This window comes from Stylophora pistillata, chromosome 9, assembly GCF_964205215.1.
Source record: "Stylophora pistillata chromosome 9, jaStyPist1.2, whole genome shotgun sequence".
In the NCBI taxonomy this organism is placed as follows: Eukaryota; Metazoa; Cnidaria; class Anthozoa; order Scleractinia; family Pocilloporidae; genus Stylophora; species Stylophora pistillata.
Window position 1 is genome coordinate 27506377 of NC_142527.1, and position 8166 is coordinate 27514542.

At 41.3% G+C, this 8166-nt stretch overlaps 1 long non-coding RNA gene across 1 annotated transcript; it reads left to right on the plus strand.

Annotated features, from left to right (window-relative positions):
- The first annotated feature begins 2844 nt into the window (after positions 1-2844).
- LOC148724139 (uncharacterized) lies at positions 2845-4529 on the plus strand. Its single transcript, XR_015992026.1, has 2 exons — positions 2845-3114; positions 4497-4529. It is a non-coding gene; the product is annotated as an uncharacterized LOC148724139 (long non-coding RNA).
- The last annotated feature ends 3637 nt before the right edge of the window (positions 4530-8166 follow it).

Consider the following 8166-nt stretch of genomic DNA (forward strand, 5'->3'; position numbering starts at 1 on the left):
CTGTTTCTGCATTCTTGTTCTACATCCGAACAACAGGTGGTGCCTAGAGAATCGCTTAACACCTCACCCGGCTAAGAGCGAAGTCATGTTAATTAGTACACCAACCATTATAGGACCGCTACCTCCAATATTTTTGGGTAAATCTGTTTTAGGCTATGTCAAAATATCGCGTCTTCTTGGAATGATTGTGGATGACAAGCTTACCTGGATACCGCATATGCTAGAACTAAAGAAAAACTTTGCGAACAAAAATAGACTTATTGAAGCGCTAAAGGTTCTTGCCCAAGAATGTCCTTATAAAGTTTTATTTAACAAATAGAGAAGCCTTGACTGGGCATATGGTATTTCGTGGACGGGACTGGACTGGACTGGACTGGACTAGTAAATCGCAGACTAGTAAAACGCGGACATTTGTTTTCTTTATAACTCACCCGCAATCAAATTGTTAAGTTCAAGGAGGATAAACTCGTAATTGTAGCCCTAAATCATTCGGGTTCTTCAAATTAAAGAGAAAACTTTCAACGAAGGATTTTTATTTGTAAAGGTAGTTAAAAGGCTTCCGAACAAATTTTCAAACATTTTTTGGAAAAGTAACTGTCACGATGTGACACCTGTCAATTGAAGCATACGCTTTTGAAGAAACAGCAGTACTTGTGTAACAAACACACACGAGTTAACTGATCATGCGACGATTTTCTCGTAAAGAGAAAAACAGAGATCTTACGAAAAGTGTTTTTTATTTCCAACGACGATTAATCTTCGAAGATTTACCTCTGTTCCGTTTTAAAATGTCACGGAAAGTCAAATTGTAAGTGAATGCAGATATGTGTTTTGTAGGCGTCAGTCTGCTTGTTTGTTTTCTGTAACGGCGTGTGTAAATCGGTTATTCTTCCACCGAAAAGCTGAAGTCAATGAGACTCTTTCTACCTAGACACAAGCAGATTTAATGCGACTTTTATTCATCGAATTCCTGCGTTTCTGCCGTGAAATTTACGACGAAAGTGTATTTTAGGATTTTGAACTGGTGCTGAATAAAATTCTTTCTTAGCCTAAACTTATAAATTCGTTTGTATCTGGTGCATGTCAAATCCATGTGTAGCTTAAAGGTCAAACAGGGATTGTCACTCACTAAATTGGCTCGCCATTAAGTCTTGTGATCGCCTTCGTATGAAATTGTTTTTTTTGTTGTTGTTGTTGTTGTTGTTAAGTCCGCGTTTTACTAGTCCGCGTTTTACTAGTCCGCGTTTTACTAGTCCGCGTTTTACTAGTCCGCGTTTTACTAGTCCTCGTTTTACTAGTTCGCGTTTTACTAGTGCGCGTTTTACTAGTCCGCGTTTTACTACTCCGCGTTTTACTAGTTCGCGTTTTACTAGTCCAGTCCAGTCCAGTCCAGTCCAGTCCACGAAATACCATATGCCCCTTGACTGTGCTCTGTTCTGTAGTAAAGCACTTAAGAAGCGGTTAGAGCACGAAAGAAGTGTAGGGAGAGACACGAGACGTTGTCGAGTGTTTCTTCCCACTTCTTGAGTGCTCTAGCCGCTTCCTAAGTGCTTTACTACAGAACAGAGTACAGTCAAGGCTTCCCTATTTGTTTTATGATAAAGAATCTGTTAAATTCCCCACACATTACTTGCAATTTCCAAACAAACTTTATTTTCAAAGCGAACAACAGTGTCGTCAGCAGGCTCTATACTCTGACAGAGCACGCTTACATTAAGCCAATCAGAATCCTTGTTAGAATGGGCAACCTAATTTGATTGGATGAACAAGACCAAAGCTGTCAAAATGTCAAACTATCAAAAGCTATCACGAAGAATCGCAAATCTTGCTTAATAATTCGAATGCATAAAAGTGTATTTTTTGAGTACAATAACCAGCATCCGTAGTAACATGATTAATGAATTTTGGCCCATGAAAACCTGGACGTTATCTACGTGACAATTTGAAAACAACTGCTTAAAGCTTGCATGTGGTTGGAACTTGACAAACTGCTGCGCTGTGTTGTTCTGTGAATAAACAACGGTCGAATTTATAGCAGCGTGAGGATTTTCTGAACTGGTGGTTGCATCAGAGGAACTTGGCTGCGATGGTCTTCCATTCAATGCACCAGAGAGGATATCTGAACAAGCCCTTAGCTGTTCACTGGATGAACGAGTGCTGTAATTCCTCAGGCTAGCTTCACTGCGATGACGAGAGATGGCCATCGTGTGCCGCGATGGAACTTGCGCGTTGGACCACAGCGTGATTGCAGTGGCTCTGACACTATGGTTAGTGTAGATTGAGATAATGTATCCTTTTGAATTTTTCTACTGGAGAACGAGGCCAGAATGGCTAATTTAAATTTAAATAAAAGCATATTAATCCTGCAGCCATTTATAAAAGTGGTCTATTGTCTGAGTATCCAGCCCGCCAAGCTGGCTAATCACCCTTCTTCCCTCCCCCTCCCTCCCTCCCTCCATCCATCTGTCCGTTGGTTTATCCACACCTCTCTCACTTAAATCATCCCCCCTTCTTCCCTCCCCTTCCCCCTTCTCCCTGAATCTATCAGTCCTTGCCTCCCTTCCTAAATCCACCCTTATGCTCCTTCCCTTCTCCTGTCTATCCACCCCTCACTTCCTGTCCCCTCACTTCCTGTCCCCTCACTTCCAGTCCCCTCACTTCCTGTCCCTCACTTCCAGTCCCCTCACTTCCTGTCCCCTCACTTCCTGTCTCCTCACTTCCTGTCTCCTCACTTCCGGTTCCCTCACTTCCAGTCCCCTTTCTTCCTGTCCCCTCACTTCCTGTCCCCTCACTTCCTGTCCCCTCACTTCTTGTCCCCTCACTTTCTGTCCCCTCGCCATATCCCTTCCTACCGTCCTTCACTCTGTCCCGGCATCATCTGTCCCACCGTCCATCTATCTGTCCATACATTATTCTCCTCCAACCTTCTCACTCCTGCCTCCTGCTTTTTGCCCCGTGCATACCTTATTCCCACCCTCTCTCCCTCCCTCCCTATAAGCTCCGCAAGTTAGACTAGCAATACTTGATAATTGGATTAGGTAGTTAGGTCATTTCTTCAGAGAGCTTATTTCTAATTTCACCTCTTTTAGGATGAAAGAAACAGGACAAAGGATGGTATGTAATCTGTCAAAATGAACTTTATTGCACGCTTTGATTTTTTTCTGTAATGTTACACACCACAATATATCACCGTTTGAGCTCATACAGACATACAGAACGGTTAGTTAGTTGTGATATGGAGTGCACCTATCTAATCAAAGTGTTTGGGAACCGCTAAAATGAGGAATGTTCTGGCTAAGTGTTTGGAATTGTCTAGGCCTGTTAGATTATCTTGAAATGCTTGTGCGAGTCTTGTGAGCCTTGGTTTGTCATGTGCTGTAAGACCACACTTTACTTCTTACCCTTTGAATGATGTGTCCTTGACCGCTGTGTATCATTATCGGGCTTAATTCTTGTACTTTAATTGTCATCCCTAGTCGTGTTTGGGTTTGTCCTTGACTTAGCTTAGAGTCCTCAACAGGACGTTTTGAGTTTCGTCTAGGTTCAAGTTCTCGAAAATTGTTTGTTTTCCAAGTACTTTGTTGTTCATTTCGAATGTCTCGTCAAATTGTGTGACGTTTGTAAGGTCCGTTCATTGCGTGACAGAAATTAGATATGCGCAATAACGACAAGGGCAAGGCTCAGAGTTCGATTAAAACGATTTAAGGTCTCATCCTTGCGCTAAGAGGGAAAAGAGGTATGATGAAATATATTTGATTTAAGTTTGATCTTCCCATTTATTAAGTCATATGGAACACGAATCTTAACTGTAAATCGTCGATTGAAATTGTGTTGTTTCATGTTAATATTCGTTCCCACGTGGAGTTCATTGCATTGTCATCTTGTCTAGTATTTATCGAACAGTTCTTATAATTAATTTGTGTCCAATTAGTGTATTGCTACCGTTTTGTTACAGTTTTTACGTGGTATTAAACATTTTACGAGTCAAAACCGTGAACGTATGGTTTCCTAAAGGCTAACGTCAGCTACAAATTGTTTGGCTGAACCTTCTAAAAGTATGTAAGTCTGCCAACGTCATTTGTCCCATAAGCCCAAATATGCCTACCGATGGGATATTTAAGAGCGTGTACCTAAGGCTAAAAGAGACACGGAGGCTCCGCAGACATTCAGATGAAGAGCTATTAGGCGTCGTTAACCAAGAAATGAATAAAAGTTTTTGATCAGACTTCTGCTGCCTTCGTTTACGCGAGTTTCTCAAGCTAGTTAACCCTAACTACATGTCCAACAAAAGGTATTGTTGGTTCCAAGCAAAGGGTTTCGCTTTTTCAATCACAGAGCTAAATAAGGAAGAGTCCAGTAATTGCTTTTCGACCCATGTTGTCCAACCGTTTTCACTAGTTATTACTTAACTCAGTGCTAGACAATTAGATAATTCTACTTAGCAGTAAAACAAAAAAATTGCTCCACTAAAAAACGAGGTCCCTTTACATTTTCAGAACCGATAGACATTGATAGCCAGCCAAAATCTCCCGCAAAAGAAAAAAGAAGGTTCTAGGGTGGAATTTCAGTTCAAGGTCCGAGGAAAGCACAATCTGATGTATCAGTGGTTTAAAGATGGCAGTGAATTACCAAGGCAAAATAATGACACTCTCGTCCTTGACCGTTTTAAGCTGCGTGATTTTAGTAAATACACGTATGAAGTAAGGTACCAGGATCGTTGTTACGTACCAGTGAAATCAAGTCCTGCTGAACTGGATGTCATTCCGACTGAAAGTCAAAGTGGAACAGGGGAGTACTAAATGCGAATAAAAGCTTGTTGCTGAGTGGCAATCACGAGCCCTATATATAGTTAGCACACCAGTAGCACACAAGTATCACATTGATTTCCTTATCATATTTTGCCTCCTCTAAGATCTATAATCCAACAGAGACGCCGATTAAATCATAACTACAAAAAAATCAATCAAAGTGTATGATTCAACTTAATATATTTTCCCCTTTCGCGTACATCGAGCCTACGAATGTACAGAAAAAGTTAGAGTGAACCGCAGAAGTATAAATGGTGAAAACTGACATCCTTTCAGCGAAACGCTTGTCTTATATCTATATCAGTAAACTTCTGTAATATTTCAAAGGGATGTTATGTTTATCTCCAATTATTGTACGCCCGCAGTCTATGTAGCTATGAAGGTTTAATTCATTCGTCCTTCCTACTATCGTCCTTTTTCGTAATCAAGGATGTTTCTTCCCTTACTCCGCAGAGCTTAAGAGAGGCCGCAGAATATTTCGAGGAGCGAAAATCAGTGACGAAAAATCGAATTTTTTTTTATTTTGCCAAAACATCCCTATCTGTGAACTAGTTTCGAAAAAAATATTTAAAGTTCCAGCGATTTTCTTTCCGGCTGAAATTTAAAAAGTTTGAAAATTCGTTAAAAAAGCCGTTTTCGCCTTGCCTAAACGGTCAAATCGTCACGCAACTTTAGAAAAATGTTGGCAGCGCCAAACAAGTCCATTCACCATCAAACTTTACACAGTAACTATAATATCACTGCACAGTAAAATTATATAAAAAGTTTCTCGTAATTCTCTTTGCTATGGGTTTTATCGCCGTTTTTATAAAGGTGTATTTTGCACGCCTTTTTAGGAGACAAAATGAAGGCTAAGTTTTACCGGTTTAAACGACACCTGGTACCTAAAATTTCGAACATTAAAACCATATCAAACGAGAGCTCATTTATCAAACTATGCACCTGGAGAGTTTGGCCGTTGGAAATTGAGTCTCGTCTTGGTAGTTAAATAAAACGTGATGCCACCCAAGTGCCATGTAAGCGCGCAGAATTCGATGTTCATTTCAAGCTAATTATAGAGTCAGTTTGTCGAAAGTACACAGAAAAAATTAAATGACGTCAGCATCGTTATGTTTCTTCTGTGAAGCTGTGAATGTAAAGCAAAGTAGTTTTTAATATTTTAGTCTTTCTTAACTACGTTTTAAGTGCCAGCGTGTCTCTTAACACGTGTTAACACGGCTGATGGGACTTACAAACTTCAGAACATTTCGAAAACAATCACAGTGTTGGCTAAAACGCCGCTACTTACATTAAATTAATGATGTGTTGAGTTGCTTCTTACCAAATATACTAAAAATCTTCGTGCTTAAATGAAGAAAAAGAAAGCTATTTGGATCATTCACAGCATTCATGGTGTAGACAACGTATGCAATTTATCAAGTTTATTGACCTGTGCGTGACGTAAGCCGTGACGCTTAACATGTTCGGGTGAACAAAGAATGGCCTCAAATTCTTTTATTTCTGCTTTAATAATCTTGGATGAAAGAACAATATAAAAGTCCGTCGAGGAAACTATCATCACATTTTTTAAAGAACTTTCCGAGAATTATTTGTGTGTAAATCTATCGTCGCGTAAATGGCCTTCTTGAATGGCAAGGAGTCATCTATGTAATCCAGTCGCGCGTGCAGTCAAAGAAGTCCTGAAGTGGTGGCTATCATGCAGGATGTTCTGAACACCCTAAAGCTGCAACGCGAGAAAGTAACGAAGGCATATTTCAGGCAGGAAAACGCCGGTTGCTATCATCTATAATGTACGATCCTAGCGTGTCCAGCCATTGCAGAATCTAGCTACTGGTGTCCAGGTTATAGGAATTGACTTTTCCGGACCCGCAGGGAGGTAAAGGTGCCGCAGACAGACTTGCGGCAAAATGTAAAGGCCACGTAAGGGTCTACATAAACAAAGGCAACGACGTGAGTAAGGAAGTCAATTCCAAGAAGCTCTTCTTTCCCACAAAGCCATCGAAGGAGTGAGAGTAGCTGCAATTGACAGCATGGAGGATTTCGTCATTGAAGAGGCAAGGAAGATTCCCGGTATCAGCAAGCTCAACAATTTTAAGTTCAACCCCGAAAGCATTACAGCTTGGCGTGCCTATGAAATCGGGAGTGGGAAAGATATCAGATTAGAGAAGCAATCTTCCGGTAAGTGCTAGTGAGCTACATACAGTGTTGACAAGTAGCATATTGTTGATATGTTGCAATCTCCTTTGCCCCCTGTCCGCGCACAAGTCCCCCGTCCATACTCGACCACAACCATGTCCGTGGGTGTGTCCACCCGACTGTCTGACCGTGCATCCATCGATTTTTCTTTCTCTTGTCGATCATGTGTTTCTTTATTGATCGCTTCCTTCCCGCTTCTTTTTTTTTCCCCGTGGGTCAGATCCGTTAGCCAGTCTCATTTAGTGAATTTACAATTAACATAGCAATATTTTTTTACAGGCATGGTCTATGTTGTACCGAATTTTCTTTGCAAAATCTCATAAAAAATTACCACAATTTAACAACGTCTTCTTTATGGAATCTTTTGAGGACCATAGCATCCTTCCATTTTTAGAGTGTAGTGATCGCTGGATGGAGTCAACATTTTCCGCAGGTGGCTTTAAATCACTCAGCAAAAAACACCCCACGCAGACGGAGTCGGAGACTACAGAGAAACCTGAAGTCTCTAAGACGCATAAAGTGATTGCTGGTGATGAAACAGCAGCATTTGCCTGCCCTCAAGACGGGTGCGTGAGAGTTTTTCAAAGGTATTCTACCTCAGAAAAACACCTGACCTCAGAAAAATGCACAAAGTCTTTAGAGAAGAGATCTTTGCTAGACCTGGCCAAGATCACATATAAATCTGCATTGGAAGAAGGTGTGGGGACTATACCAACTCTGCAACCAGTCCAGGACGTGAACGTCGAACTGACTGCTGTAATAAGGAAGGCTGGGCTCTTAAGTCAACCAAAAAGGCCAACAGGCTTAGTGAGAAGCAGAGGGCATACCTTAATGCCAAATTCAATATTGGCCAAACGTCAGGTAGAAAATTAGACGGGGAAGCAGTTGCAAGAGAGATGAGACGTACCCAAGTACCTGACGGTGCTCGAATTTTCAACGTTGAGCCCACCGCAGATCTCCTCCTACTTCTTCCGCCTTGCTGCTAAGGTTCGGAAACAACCATGACCGGATGATTGCGATGTTGAAGCCAGCGAAGAGGAAACAAGCTTCACGATGGCAAGGAATTTAGCCCTAGAAACCATATCTCTTCAGCACCCAATATTGCTCGATCATGTGAAAGTGTAGTGTGATCGTCCGGGTGAGTGTAAAGTTAGGTCGTTCT